The sequence below is a fragment of the Entelurus aequoreus genome, linkage group LG15 (assembly GCF_033978785.1).
Source record: "Entelurus aequoreus isolate RoL-2023_Sb linkage group LG15, RoL_Eaeq_v1.1, whole genome shotgun sequence".
Lineage (NCBI taxonomy): Eukaryota > Metazoa > Chordata > Actinopteri > Syngnathiformes > Syngnathidae > Entelurus > Entelurus aequoreus.
Window position 1 is genome coordinate 34,214,815 of NC_084745.1, and position 15,148 is coordinate 34,229,962.

The 15,148-nt window shown below is 43.7% G+C and overlaps 1 protein-coding gene across 4 annotated transcripts in view; it reads left to right on the top strand.

Moving 5' to 3' along the window:
• The window catches only part of eya1 (EYA transcriptional coactivator and phosphatase 1), a 139,913-nt gene that overhangs the window by 48,663 nt on the left and 76,102 nt on the right, over positions 1 to 15,148 (top strand). Inside the window, exon 1 of one of the 4 annotated variants that reach the window (XM_062021260.1) lies at positions 13,081 to 13,807. The exons of the other annotated variants lie outside the window; for them this stretch is intronic. The gene's annotated coding sequence lies outside the window, so the exon portion shown is untranslated. Of the gene's footprint in view, positions 1 to 13,080; positions 13,808 to 15,148 lie in introns of those variants that run through there. 4 annotated transcript variants of the gene reach the window in all.

The following is a 15,148-nucleotide window of genomic DNA, read 5'->3' on the forward strand; positions in this document are numbered from 1 at the left end:
GCCTTAAGTCCGGCTGGAAATCGGGAGAAATTTGGGAGAATGGTTGTCCCGGGAGATTTTCGGCAGAGGCACTGAAATTTGGGAGTCTCCCGGAAAATTTGGGAGGGTTGGCAAGTATGGGCATTGGTAACTTACACATCTGTGAAGGCACCATTAATGCTGAAAGGTACATACAGGTTTTGGAGCAACATATGTTGCCATCCAAGCAACGTTATACAAATAATAATAATAATAATGAATTAGATTTTATATCGCGCTTTTATATTATTAGATACTCAAAGCGCTCACAGAGAAGTGGGAACCCATTATTCATTCACACCTGGTGGTGGTAAGCTACATTTGTAGCCACAGCTGCCCTGGGGTAGACTGACGGAAGCGAGGCTGCCAGTTTGCGCCTACGGTCCCTCCCACCACCACCTATCATTCATTCACCAGTGTGAGCGGCACCGGGGGCAAGGGTGAAGGGTCCTGCCCAAGGACACAACGGCAGCGATTTGGATGTCAAGAGGCGGGGAGCGAACAAGCCACCCTCCGGTTTCTGGCACGGCCGCTCTGCCCACTACGCCATACCGCCCCTTACCGTGATCATGGATGCCCCTGTCTATTTTAGCAAGACAATGCCAAGCCACGTGTTACATCAACGTGGCTTCATAGTAAAAGAGTGCGGGTACTAGACTGGTCTGCCTGTAGTCCAGAACTGTCTCCCAATGAAAATGTGTGGCGCATTATGAAGCCTAAAATACAAACCCTGTTTCCATATGAGTTGGGAAATTGTGTTAGATGTAAATATAAACGGAATACAAAGATTTGCAAATCCTTTTCAACCCATATTCAATTGAATGCACTACAAAGACAAGGTATTTGATGTTCAAACTCATAAACATTTTTTTTTTTTTGCAAATAATAATTAACTTAGAATTTCATGGCTGCAACACGTGCCAAAGTAGTTGGGAAAAGGCATGTTCACCACTGTGTTACATGGCCTTTCCTTTTAACAACACTCAGTAAACGTTTGGGAACTGAGGAGACACATTTTTTAAGCTTCTCAGGTGGAATTCTTTCCCATTCTTGCTTGATGTACAGCTTAAGTTGTTCAACAGTCCGGGGTCTCCGTCGTGGTATTTTAGGCTTCATAATGCGCCACACATTTTCAATGGGAGACAGGTCTGGACTACAGGCAGGCCAGTCTAGTACCCGCACTCTTTTACTATGAAGCCACGTTGATGTAACACATGGCTTGGCATTGTCTTGCTGAAATAAGCAGGGGCATCCATGGTAACGTTGCTTGGATGGCAACATATGCTGCTCCAAAACCTGTATGTACCTTTCAGCATTAATGGCGCCTTCACAGATGTGTAAGTTACCCATGTCTTGGGCACTAATACACCCCCATACCATCACAGATGCTGGCTTTTCAACTTTGCGCCTATAACAATCCTAATGGTTCTTTTCCTCTTTGGTCCGGAGGACACGACGTCCACAGTTTCCAAAAACAATTTGAAATGTGGACTCGTCAAACCACAGAACACTTTTCCACTTTGTATCAGTCCATTTTAGATGAGCTCAGGCCCAGCGAAGCCGACAGCGTTTCTGGGTGTTGTTGTTAAACGGTTTTCGCCTTGCATAGGAGAGTTTTAACTTGCACTTACAGATGTAGCGACCAACTGTAGTTACTGACAGTGGGTTTCTGAAGTGTTCCTGAGCCCATGTGGTGATATCCTTTACACACTGATGTCACTTGTTGATGCAGTACAGCCTGAGGCATCGGAGGTCACAGGCTTAGCTGCTTACGTGCAGTGATTTCTCCAGATTCTCTGAACCCTTTGATGATATTACGGACCGTAGATGGTGAAATCCCTAAATTCCTTGCAATAGCTGGTTGAGAAAGGTTTTTCTTAAACTGTTCAACAATTTGCTCACGCATTTGTTGACAAAGTGGTGACCCTCGCACCATCCATGTTTGTGAATGACTGAGCATTTCATGGAATCTACTTTTATACCCAATCATGGCACCCACCTGTTCCCAATTTGCCTGTTCACCTGTGGGATGTTCCAAATAAGTGTTTGATGAGCATTCCTCACTTTATCAGTATTTATTGCCACCTTTCCCAACTTCTTTGTCACGTGTTGCTGGCATCAAATTCTAAAGTTAATGATTATTTGCACAAAAAAAAAAAGTTTATCAGTTTGAACATCAAATATGTTGTCTTTGTAGCATATTCAACTGAATATGGGTTGAAAATGATTTGCAAATCATTGTATTCCGTTTATATTTACATCTAACACAATTTCCCAACTCATATGGCAACGGGGTTTGTACCACATCAGAGACTGTTGAACAACTTAAGCCGTACATCAAGCAAGAATGGGAAAGAATTCCACCTGAAAAGCTTCAAAAATTGGTTTCCTCAGTTCCCAAACGTTTAATGAGTGTTGTTAAAAGGAAAGGCCATGTAACACAGTGGTAAAAATGGCCCTGTACCAACTTTTTTGCACTGTGTTTGTCACACCGCGGTGAGGGATGTCTTGTCTTGGTTTTTTTCTGTCTTGTGATTTTCATGTTTTATTTTGAAAAGTAACTCTCCTCTCGTTTCAGGTCACTTGCCCTTCCTTTTGTGTCATCAGTCTGACGTCATCCCTGTTCCCTGATTGTTTCCACCTGTTCCCTATTACCCTCATGTGTCTTATAAACCCACTCCTTCCTTTGTTCTGTGCCAGATTGTTTCGTTCATTCGTACTTTCCAGCGTCTACGTCCATGTCCATGCCTTGCCTTGTATGTAGTCTATGTTCCATGTTCTTGAATCCCTTCGTGGCTATTTTGAGTTTTCCTTTTTCCTCCTCAGCAGAGTGATTTTTTGTTATTGACTTTATTCAGCCGAAGTGGTAAGTTATTAGTTAAATTCCTCAATTTTTGAGTGACTATTTTTGTTAAACTTTATTAATTAAGATAGTGTAGAATGTTTCATAGCTGTTGTTTATTCCTCCCGTTGGAGCGTTTTTTGTTTATACATTTTATAGCATTTACTGCGCCAATTATTAGTTCGTCTTTGGTTTTGTGTTTTCCTCCGTTCGGAGTGATTTTCAGTTGTTCCTATTTTTTGGAACCTTTTTTCATCGATTAGTTTTTTGGTTAATTATAGTATTGTATTCCCTGACTTTGGAGGTGAAAGGAAGCTGCCAAAATAAAAGCCTGTCAAGTTCCCTACTCTGCATCTGAGTCCAATCCTTGTACCAAGCTTGACAGTACAATCTGGCCAGAATGGACCCAGCAGAGCAAGGACAGTTTTCAGCGATCCTACAAGCCCAGGAATCACGCCTCTCTCACCAGGAGGAGTTTCAGACGGCGATGGCCGATTACATGAGCCGTCTTACCTCCCAGCTACAGGAGACGGTCATGCGACTTCCTCAAACTACCGCTTCGGCTCCCGTACACGCTCCGCCTACGTCATACGCCGAAGCAGGAAGTAAATTGGCGGCTCCGACTAAGTATTCAGGTGAAACAGGACAATGCAAGACATTCATCATAGACTGTTCTATTCATTATGAATTTAACCCTCACGCCTTCTCCTCTGATCGAGCAAAGATTGCTTTTATGATGTCTCATCTAACGGGGAAAGCCAAAGCTTGGGCTTCCGCCGAATGGGGCCGGCGCTCAGCTATCTGCAGCTCGCTCACGGAATTCCAAGCGGCCCTACGAATGACTTTTGATCCAGTCACCGACAACCGGGAGAAAGCACAGGAACTGAGCAGACTAAGGCAAGGCCGAGACTCGGTATGCGACTACGCCATCCGGTTCCGCACGCTCTCGGCGGAGAGCGGTTGGAACTCCACAGCCCTCTATGACGTATTTTTGAAAGGGCTGGCCGCACCGATTCAGGACCTTCTCGTCCCGTTGGATTTACCTGCCGGTTTGGACGAGCTTATCGCGCTCGCCATTCGCACCGACAACAGGCTCACTCAGCTTAGACGACATCGGAGCGCACGGACCACTTCTACGGGAGGGGCCACATACACTCAGACGCAGCACGGACCAGCCTTCCACCACGCTTCACCCGAGCCGAGTCATCACCCTTCCGTGGAGGAAGGTGAGGATCCCATGCAGCTGGGAAGAGCGCGGCTGTCGCAGGAGGAACGACAGAGACGACAGATTGAAGGAAGGTGTTTTTACTGCGGAGAGGCGGGTCACCTCGTCGCCACCTGTCCAGTTAAGCGACCCATAGGAGTGAGTCAACTCTCAGCTTCTACCCCCATTACGTGCACTCTCACTAAAGTGCAGGTAAAACATCACACTATCACAGACATTGGGGTACTTATTGATTCGGGGGAAGATGAGAGTTTAATGGACTGGGGTCTGGCTGCTAAATTGGGTATTACGTCTGAGCCATTAGCCCGACCCGTTAGAGCCAAAGCCCTAGATGGAAAGGAACTTTTTCTTATCACACACACCACAGAACCCATACGCATGCGCATAAATAACCATGAAGAAAAGATTTGCCTGTATCTGTTCAAAAGTTCCTCGCACACTATGATTTTGGGACAACCTTGGCTTTTTCACCACAACCCCCATATAGACTGGAGGTCGGGTGAAATTAAAGCATGGGGGAAGGACTGTGTCAATGAATGTGTCACCAGTGCTACACAAAATAAGGATGCAGCACAACTTAATTTGTTTTCTACGAACCCCACCACAGAATTAGAGTACCCGGACCTGAACTCGGTCCCTCCATGCTACCACCAGATACGAGATGTTTTCAGCAAGACTAAGGCCATGTCGCTCCCTCCTCACCGCCCGTACGACTGCGCCATTGATTTGGTCCCAGGATCCACCATCCCCAAAGGACGCTTGTACTCTGTTTCCGGACCTGAGAGGGCGGCCATGAAAGAGTACCTCACCGCCTCATTAAAAACGGGACTGATTCGCCCCTCCTCATCACCGGCAGGTGCCGGATTCTTCTTCGTGGACAAAAAGGATGGAACCCTGAGACCCTGCGTCGACTACAGCCCACTGAACGACATCACCATAAAGAACCGGTACCCCCCTCCCTCTCATGAACTCTGTGTTTGACCAACTCCAGCAAGCCAAGGTATTTACAAAACTTGACCTTCGTAATGCCTATCATCTCATCCGTATAAGGGAGGGGGATGAGTGGAAGACTGGTTTTAACACTCCCAGTGGACACTATGAGTATTTAGTCATGCCATTTGGACTCACCAATGCTCCTGCTGTATTTCAAGCCATGATAAATGATGTGCTAAGAGACTTCCTAGACCATTTTGTATATGTTTACCTTGATGACATTTTAATTTATTCTCCAGACATTGATACTCACAAGGTCCACGTGACCAAGGTCCTAAAAAAAGGCTAAAAGACTCAATTCTCGCCAGGCCAGGTGGGCGCTCTTTTTCAACCGCTTCTCTTTTTCTCTCTCTTACAGGCCGGGGTCCCGAAACGTCAAGCCAGATGTCCTGTCTCGACTGTTCGACCCCAAGCCTGTTGCCAAGGAACCAGAAACTATCCTTCCACTTACCCATGTGGTTGGAGTGGTCACCTGGCAAATAGAAGATGAGGTGAAGCAGGCCAATGGTGGAGCCCCGCCACCTAGTGGGTGCCCAGATAATCGCTTGTTTGTCCCGGTTGGGTTGCGCCCACAGGTGATCCACTGGGCTCACACCTCCCCTGCTTTCATGCCACCCGGGAGTTCGGAGAACGATGTTCGCTATCTCCCGGCGATTTTGGTGGCCATCCATGGAACCGGAGGTACGGGAGTATGTGGAGGCATGTTCGGTCTGCGCTCGTAACAAGACGTCCTCTGGATCCCGTATGGGCCTATTGCAGCCCCTACCCATTCCCTCCAGACCGTGGTCCGACATCTCAATGGACTTCGTCACGGGGCTCCCGGTCTCTCAAGGTAACACCACTATCCTCACAGTTGTGGACCGTTTCACCAAAATGGTGAGATTTATTGCCTTGCCTAAATTGCCCTCTGCCAAGGAAACAGCAGAAATCATGATGAACAATGTATTCAAGATCCACGGCTTCCCTAATGACATTGTTTCCGACCGGGGGCCCCAGTTCGTGTCACGGTTTTGGAGGGATTTCTGCAGGCTCATCGGAGCTAAGGCCAGCCTGACCTCAGGCTATCACCCGGAGGCCAACAGCCAGACCGAACGCCTCAACCAGCAACTGGAAACCAGTCTCCGGTGCTTGGTGTCCCAAAATCCCTCTACATGGAGCAAACACCTGGTCTGGGTCAAGTATTCTCACAATTCGTTACCTACATCTGCCACAGGTTTCTCTCCGTTTAAATGTGCGTATGGTTTCCAACCTCCAGTCTTTCCAGACAATGAGCCGGAGGTGTCGGTCCCCTCTGCACATGCCATGGTCCGACGCTGCAGACGCATTTGGGCAGCAGCTCGTCAGGTGCTGATCCGACAAGGAGATCGGATGAAGAAGGCAGCGGATCGCAAGAGGCAACCCGCTCCTGCATATCGGCCAGGGCAGAGAGTATGGCTCTCAGCCAAGGACATGCGGCTCAAAGTTCCTTCCAAGAAGTTGGCACCACGGTTCGTAGGTCCGTACTCCATCACCAGAGTCATCGGACCCTCAGCAGTACGACTCCGTCTGCCTCGGTCCCTGCGTGTACACCCAACCTTCCACGTCAGTAAAGTGAAGCCAGTCAAAGAAAGCCCGCTGGTTCCGGCCACCACGTCCCCTCCACCACCCGAGATGATCGAAGGCGGCCCTGTCTACAAGGTGAAGAAGTTGTTGGCAGTTCGTAGCCGGGGCCGGGGCAGACAGTACCTAGTGGACTGGGAAGGGTACGGACCGGAGGAGAGACAGTGGGTGCCTTCTCGGCATATCATGGACTCCACCCTCATTGAGGACTTTCATAGAGACCATCCTGGACAATCTGGGCCGTCAGGAGTCGGCCCTAGAGGGAGGGATACTGTCACACCGCGGTGAGGGATGTCTTGTCTTGGTTTTTTTCTGTCTTGTGATTTTCATGTTTTATTTTGAAAAGTAACTCTCCTCTCGTTTCAGGTCACTTGCCCTTCCTTTTGTGTCATCAGTCTGACGTCATCCCTGTTCCCTGATTGTTTCCACCTGTTCCCTATTACCCTCATGTGTCTTATAAGCCCACTCCTTCCTTTGTTCTGTGCCAGATTGTTTCGTTCATTCGTACTTTCCAGCGTCTACGTCCATGTCCATGCCTTGCCTTGTATGTAGTCTATGTTCCATGTTCTTGAATCCCTTCGTGGCTATTTTGAGTTTTCCTTTTTCCTCCTCAGCAGAGTGATTTTTTGTTATTGACTTTATTCAGCCGAAGTGGTAAGTTATTAGTTAAATTCCTCAATTTTTGAGTGACTATTTTTGTTAAACTTTATTAATTAAGATAGTGTAGAATGTTTCATAGCTGTTGTTTATTCCTCCCGTTGGAGCGTTTTTTGTTTATACATTTTATAGCATTTACTGCGCCAATTATTAGTTCGTCTTTGGTTTTGTGTTTTCCTCCGTTCGGAGTGATTTTCAGTTGTTCCTATTTTTTGGAACCTTTTTTCATCGATTAGTTTTTTGGTTAATTATAGTATTGTATTCCCTGACTTTGGAGGTGAAAGGAAGCTGCCAAAATAAAAGCCTGTCAAGTTCCCTACTCTGCATCTGAGTCCAATCCTTGTACCAAGCTTGACAGTGTTGCTGCCACTAAATTCTAAGTTAATGATTATTTTCAAAAAAAAATTAAGTTTCTCAGTTTGAACATTAAATATCTTGTCTTTGCCGTATATTTAATTGAATATAAGTTGAAAAGGATTTGCAAATCATTGTATTCTGTTTTTATTTACGAATTACACAACGTGCCAAGTTCACTGGTTTTGGGTTTTGTATAATCTTATTGAACTACTAACCTGATATTACCTGTTTCCTTTATATACCAACTCTTGACACAATACAATGAAGTCAGAAGAAGAAGAACCAACCTGGTTATCATTCAAAGCCAATTTCGCACAGTTTTAACCAATGGTGTATGCCTATTAGCAGGATTACCAAAGAAATAAGTAGCTTTGCAAGGATTAGAAAACATTTACTGTAAATGTAACCATTATCATATTTGTTTGCAAGATCCAAAACCTCCTATTTTTAGTGTGTTTATAAGGGGGTTTCCCGATCATCAGTTTGCATCTAAAATCTCTGACATAAACACCTCTAAGCACGTTACTTGTGCAAAGCTGGACAGCCAGTTAATGTCTAAATGTCCTCCAATAAGCACACAATGTTCTTGGGGTGACAATTCGATTCTGAATTGACTAGATTCAACACAATTGTCGGTTCATACCGATTCTCCCAAAATATTAATTGGTATAAATATGACAATTAAGCCTTTTCAAAACAGGTTACGAAAGGTCGTGCTAGTTGCTGAGGTATGATGTATACGCGCAGTGAATAAATGCAGAGATCAGTGTTTATTTTGTTGACTATAATTTTTTGTCTTAATTATCGTCAACGACCTATTTTCCCCTGACTAAAATAGGACGATAATGAATCCCAGCAAATGCACGTTGACGAAAACAATGACAAAATGAAAATGAACAATTTAGTCGAGGAATAAAAACGAGATTACAATTTTGGAGGAGACAAAATCCAATCATATTTGAGTTTGTCTTTAGGTAGGTGGGACAAGTTAGGAACTTATTTAATCACAGTAGCATGTGGGAGGGGGGCCGGGGTAAATCACGGCTGGGATCCAATCAGAACTAGTGTTCTTGTAGGACACGGTGTTTGGATTTTTCACTGGGAAACAAGATTATTTTGTAGGGGTGTAACCATAAACTGTAATAATGATGACCGCAGTAAAACCCCGACGGTTAGTTTTATCCTTTTAAATTAAAATGATTGAAAATCGAGATTGATAACTGCACATTTATAAACTCACGGCAGACTTACTGGTGCCAGCTTGCTAGCTTTAATACTAACATGAAAACAAGAGTTGCTGCGTTTCAACTTAAAGACAGCATAAGTAAATTCCAGATGGTTGATAATTAAGTTTAGTATTTTTCATACCTACCATTGTTTTCTGTTGTCTTAACATTCTCCACTGCAAAATAATAAAAGTATGTATGTCTTGTGCAAATACAACACTAAATTGGCCCTTGTGTGTGAATGTGAGTGTGAATGTTGTCTATCTGTGTTGGCCCTGCCATGAGGTGGCGACTTGTCCAGGGTGTACCCCGCCTGCGACAGGCTCCATCTACCTCTGCCACCACGAGCGGTAGAAAATGGATGGATGATTCATGCGGATATCGTGTTTAATCAATATTGGTATCGGCAAATACTCAATTGTATCGGAAGTGAAACAGTTGCATCGTATTTATCTAGTGTTTATTAATATTTTGTATAAACATGCGTCAGTAACGCATGATTATGAAATAGTCATGATCTTAATTTGATGTTTATAAATTGCATATTAGACCCAAATGCATTTACTGGTTCCAGTTTTAGAGACACTGGACATGCATCGGTGTACGAATCATTAAAACAAACGTGTAATTGCACCGCAACCAGTCCTCATCAAGCTCCTGCTTCAACATGGAGAGTGCAAAGGCAGTGCCTCATTTGGCTCGTGTGAGGCAACGTAGTTACTTGAGAGCTTCCATCAGTCAATTGAGTTACCCAGTCAGTACGCAATAAACGCCATAAACTCGCACACAGAAACCGGAGCTCATATGGATTCACCTGCAGGCTGCTGAAGCGGAAACAAAGGGGAACAGTTGTTTTATGCCTTCCCACTTCCAGTTTGTCCACATTGTCTATTTCCGTCTTGTCCTTTGATGACTTGGGATTGTCAGTTGCCGGTCAGTTCAACTTGTGTATTTGCTCTCGTGTAACAACTCTTCTGCTGCTGAACTGCCACGCACAAAAAAGTGAACATTTGTCAAAACATGCTCCCCAACTCTGTTGGATGGGCTATCATTTATTAAACCCCATAAATCGGGTTGACTTGAAATTTCTCACACAGCTTTATACGCTCTACAAAACATACACAGTCACTTTAGGGTTTTTAGTCGAATCATGAAATTTGGTAACATTTTTAAGGGACTGTTTAGGCTTAGGGTGTGTGTGGATTAGGGTTAGGTTGTCTATAGATTAGGGGGTGTGTGGATTAGGGTTAGTCTGTCTAGTTTAGGGTTAGGGTGTGTGTGGATTAGGGTAAGGGTGTCTTTAGGGTTAAGGTGTGTGTGGATTAGGTTTAGGCTGTCTAGTTTAGGGTTAGGGTGTGTGTGGGTTAGGGTAAGGGTGTCTTTAGTTTACGGTTAGGGTGTGTGGATTAGGGTTAGGCTGTCTATAGTTTAGGGTTCAGGTGTGTGTGGATTAGGGTAAGGGTGTCTTTAGTTTACGGTTAGGGTGTGTGTGGATTAGGGTTAGGTTGTCTATAGTTTAGGGTTAGTGTGTGTAGATTAGGGTTAGGCTGGCTAGGTTAGGGTGTGGGTGGGTTAGGGTGTGTGTGGGTTAGGGTAAGGGTGTGTTAGGGTAAGGGTGTCTTTAGTTTACGGTTAGGGTGTGTGTGGATTAGGGTTAGGCTGCCTATAGTTAAGGTTTGGGTGTGTGTGGATTAGGGTAAGGGTGTCTTTAGTTTACGGTTAGGGTGTGTGTGGATTAGGGTTAAAGTGTGTGTGGAATAGGCTTAAAGTGTGTGTGGATTAGGGCTAGGGTGTGTGTGGATTAGGGTAGGGTGTGTGTGGATTAGGGTTAACGTGTGTGTGGATTAGGGTTAGGGTGTCCATAGTTTAGGGCAGGGGTGCCCATTAGGTTGATCGCGAAGGGTGTGTCAGTCGATTGCCTGCCAGGCATTGAAAAAATAGATCTAAAAATTAGCGATCATAAATTTTCACTATGACGTCACTTTTGTCACTTCATTGACATTCGCGGCACCCAAGGATTTTGTGAGATGACGCTGGCTGCTGCGAACTCAATATTAATTAAAAAAACGACCGTCAGTAAGGCGAGAAACACTTTATTTTAACAGACTTTCGCAATAAACCTGCTGTCAAAAGCCTAAAGACTGACTGCACAGTTCCTGTCTTCACAATAAAAGCTTTGCTCCAACCTGCCTGCACTAAAAAATAAGAGTCACAAAGCTAGCGCACACAAGCTAGCAAGACACAGAGTTTACCGTCAATGTATTTCTTGTAATGTGTATAAAAATGAATATGAAAGCTGGCCAAATAAGATGCCAAAAACCAACCACTTTCATGTGGTATTGGACAGAAATGAGGACTTTTTTATTTTCCACCATTCGAAAATTTGGAAGTTACCAGTACTACTGTGAATCCTGTCTGATTCCAATCCTTGCAAGTCATCAGAATCAGGTAATACATTTATTTTGTCTTCATAAAAGAAAGGAATCTATATGTGTTAAACATGCTTTTTATTAAACACATTTAACATGTTAACAACAAACGTCTGTTTCATAAATAAATAAATACATATAATATAGATGTGTATATATATATATATGTATATATAAATATATATATATGAATATTTATATATTTATATAAATGTATATCTAAATATATTTATTTATATACATACAGTATAATATAAATATATATATGTGTGTATGTATATATAAATATATGTGTGTGTGTGTGTGCGTGTGTGTGTGTGGGTGTGTGTGTGTGTGTGTGTGTGTGTGTGTGTGTGTGTGTGTGTGTGTGTGTGTGTGAAGATGAGGTAGATCACCTCAACTTGGTCATTTGAAAAGTAGCTCGCCTGCTGAAAAAGTGTGGGCACCTCTGGTTTAGGGTTAAGGTGTGTGTGGATTAGGGTCAGGGTTTAAGTACAGCTGTGTAAATTAGGGTTGATGTCGGGGGTTAGTGCTTGCTGTGTGTGGATTAATGTTAGGGATTCAGGTCAGACGTGTGTGGACTAGGGTTGGTGTCAGGGTTTACTGTAGGTGTTTGCGGATTAGGTCCAAGGGTTAGGATTAGGTGTTTGTGGATCAGGGTTGGTGTCAAGGGTTAGGATTAGGTGTGTGTGGATTAGGGCCTGGGGTTGGGGTTAGATGTATGTGGATTAGGGTTGGGGTTAGGATTTTGTGTGTGTGGATTAGGGTCAGGGGTTAGGTTTTGGGTTACGTCTGTGTGGATTGGGGGTGGGGTCAGAGGTTAGGGTTAGGTGTGTGTGGATTAGGATTGGGGTGAGAGGTAAGTGTTAGGTGTGGGGATTAGTTAGGTTTAGAGTTAGGTGTTTGTGTATTAGGGTTAGGATCATGGGTTAGTGTTAGGTGTGTGTGGATTGGTGTCAGGGTCAGAGGTAAGTGTTAGTTGTGGGGATCAGTTAGGTTGAGAGTTAGGTGTTTGTGGATTAGGAATGAGGTTAGGGTTAGGTGTGTGTGGATTAGGGTTAGGTGTATGTGGTTTTAGGTTAAGGGTTAGGTATGTTTGTGTTTGTAAAATTTGAGAAAGATTGGTTGTAGCTGAGATAGGCTCTGGCGCCCCCCGCAACCTCGAAAGGGACAAGCGGTAGAAAATGGATGGATGGATGGTTGAAAACCAAGCAAAATGTCTTCGTAGGGGCCCCTTGACTAGTTGTCCCTAAAGTCATTGACCATTTGTTTAATGGTTATAAAACTCGGAAGACATCCGTAACATGTCCACTCGCATGTCTAAATAATTCTGAGCACAACCCATAGGGGGCGCCACAAGTCATCAATAATTACAGGTAAGTACCATGAACAACTACATTGTGGGGCACATTTGTGTTAGTTAGGTTCACAAAAAATATTTTCACTCTCGAGATTGTCCATATAAAAAGAAGGCTTGAAGGAAATGTTTTTTTTATTTGTTTTTAGTCTAAATAAATGTGCTAGAATGAGGCTTCGGTTGAATTGCAATCATCACCCGTAAGCAGGAGGCCGACAAGCGACACAGTGTTCCATTCTTTTAGCTGTTGGTGTTCTTCTTCTGTCACCACCTCTTTAGCATAAGGAATGTTCGATTCCATCCTTCTTGACAACCTTTTTTTTTTAATTATATACGGTCAGCAGATGTTTCTTTTTTGATCAGATGAGTTGGTGGATTTTGTGTTGCTCAGTAGCAGCGAGCGAGGCCTTGTAGTTGGAATAGCATTAATAACGGTGGATGTGACGACGGAAGACTTCCACTAGGCTCGGACAAAACACGGGGCCGTGTGGTAATGGTGGCGGCCCTCGGGGGTCTTAGCGTCCCACTGATACAATCTGGAGAAGACCTGCTTGCTTAAAGCCGTGGGTGACATATAGGGAACAGCCCCACCTCCTTGTCCATAGTCTACCAACTTTTCTGTCTTTTTTTTTTTTGCCACAACCTCCCTCTCTCTCCCTTTAGTCCATTCCCTCCCTCTCTCTACCCCTTTCGGTCTCTCTCTCTCTCTCTCTCTCTCTCTCTCTCTCTCTCTCTCTCTCTCTCTCTCTCTCTCTCTCTCTCTCTCTCTTCTCTTGCTTTTTCCACCACTTCCTCACACACACACTGCCTGCAGCAGTAATCGGACAACTCTCTTTTCCTCACTATAGGACGGGGGTCTCCTGAGATACAACAGCGCGGGGGCTCCGATGGCTTCCAAAACGTAGAATGAAAGAGAAAAAGGCCGTTTTCTAGTCCTACCATGACAGACGCTCCGGAAGAACTTTTTTAAAGAAAGTCTGCAGTCCAATTTACTGGACTGCTCACTTTCCGTATTTTGTTTTTTTAGATTTTTTATTTTTTTGTGTGTGTGGTTTTTAAAGACGGGAGAAGGGATAAAGACACACGGATTCAACCATAATTGTAGTGAGTATGTTTTTTTTTAATATGATAAAGTGTGACCGTAAAAAAGTGTGCTGTGTGCAAAATGCCCCATTTCAATCACAAATGCAAAATTTTAAGCACAAGTAAGCACAAAATATTTATAATAACTGTATCCAAAGTAATTTTTAGTCATTACATTTTTTTTACAAATGATGAAATAAAGGATACAAATATTTTTCATTCAATCATTTGTTTTATGGTTACAGCAATAAAAGTCTAAATTATAATTGATATAAAAATCATGCTTTTTTAGATTTAGTTTAAAATTAAGTAAAATGAACTTAAAATGTGGTATTTTCCACTACTAATATTCACCTTCAGAGTAAGGTTTGGATATTAACTCTATAATTTGAATGCGCCTTTTGAGTAGTTGAGTAGTTAGTCACACAAACAATTGTTACACTTTTTAAAATATATTTCCCTGCCAAATGATATTTCTGATAAAGAAAAAAAAATCCCCTTATTTCCAATCCAAATGTTAAGTCATTTAAGTATAAGTATGATTCTGTTCTAAATGTTTAAATGGCAAAAACACGCAAACTGAAAGTTACCGGTTGACATTTTACGCCATCTGCTGCGGCCATGGAATGCTGAGATGCGACCTCGACGTCCAGGCCGACCGAGACCGAAGGCCGGACTTAAGAGTCCGCCGCTTCTCAGTCGCCATCAATTGCAGTACACATGACTCCTCTAAACTGAGGGACGTGTTAATGCGTTTCACTTCCACGTCAAACTCCATCCTCTTCATTTCTCTCAGAGGTGTGTGTTGCTACTACACCAAAGCACAAGCACCAGGAGCTTCTGTTTGGACAAACATGACAAGCGTGTGCGAGCGTCTGCTTCCATTCACTCACACAATAAACCTTATTTATCCAATTAAGCCGTAATGAGAAGGCTGATTCGGGAGGGTCTGTTTGCTTTGCATATTTGCTCTCAAGCGGGAGTAGTTGGACTGCAGTGGCATTGTTTGCCCAAGGCCTGATTATGCCTGCTGTGTGCAGAAGTGTTTGTTGCAGCTTGCACTAATAGAGTGGAGCAGAATGGGAGAAAGAAACCGGGATGGGGTTGTTTACTAAATACTGTGGTGTTGTTATTTTGTTAACACATAACTGTTTGGGGGCTGACAAAGCAGGAAATGAGCCTTAAAGATAGACAAGTGCTGACAATGCAGCAAAACCCTCCTCCTGTGTTTTATTATAGTGCTGAGAAATAGCGCTAAGAGGGTTTGTTTACATTAAAGTACATGAAAAGGAGTAGGCAGAAGCCGCGCTTATTTAATCCGTGTCTCGGCAGTTACTATGTTTAAATGTTACCACTTTTTAG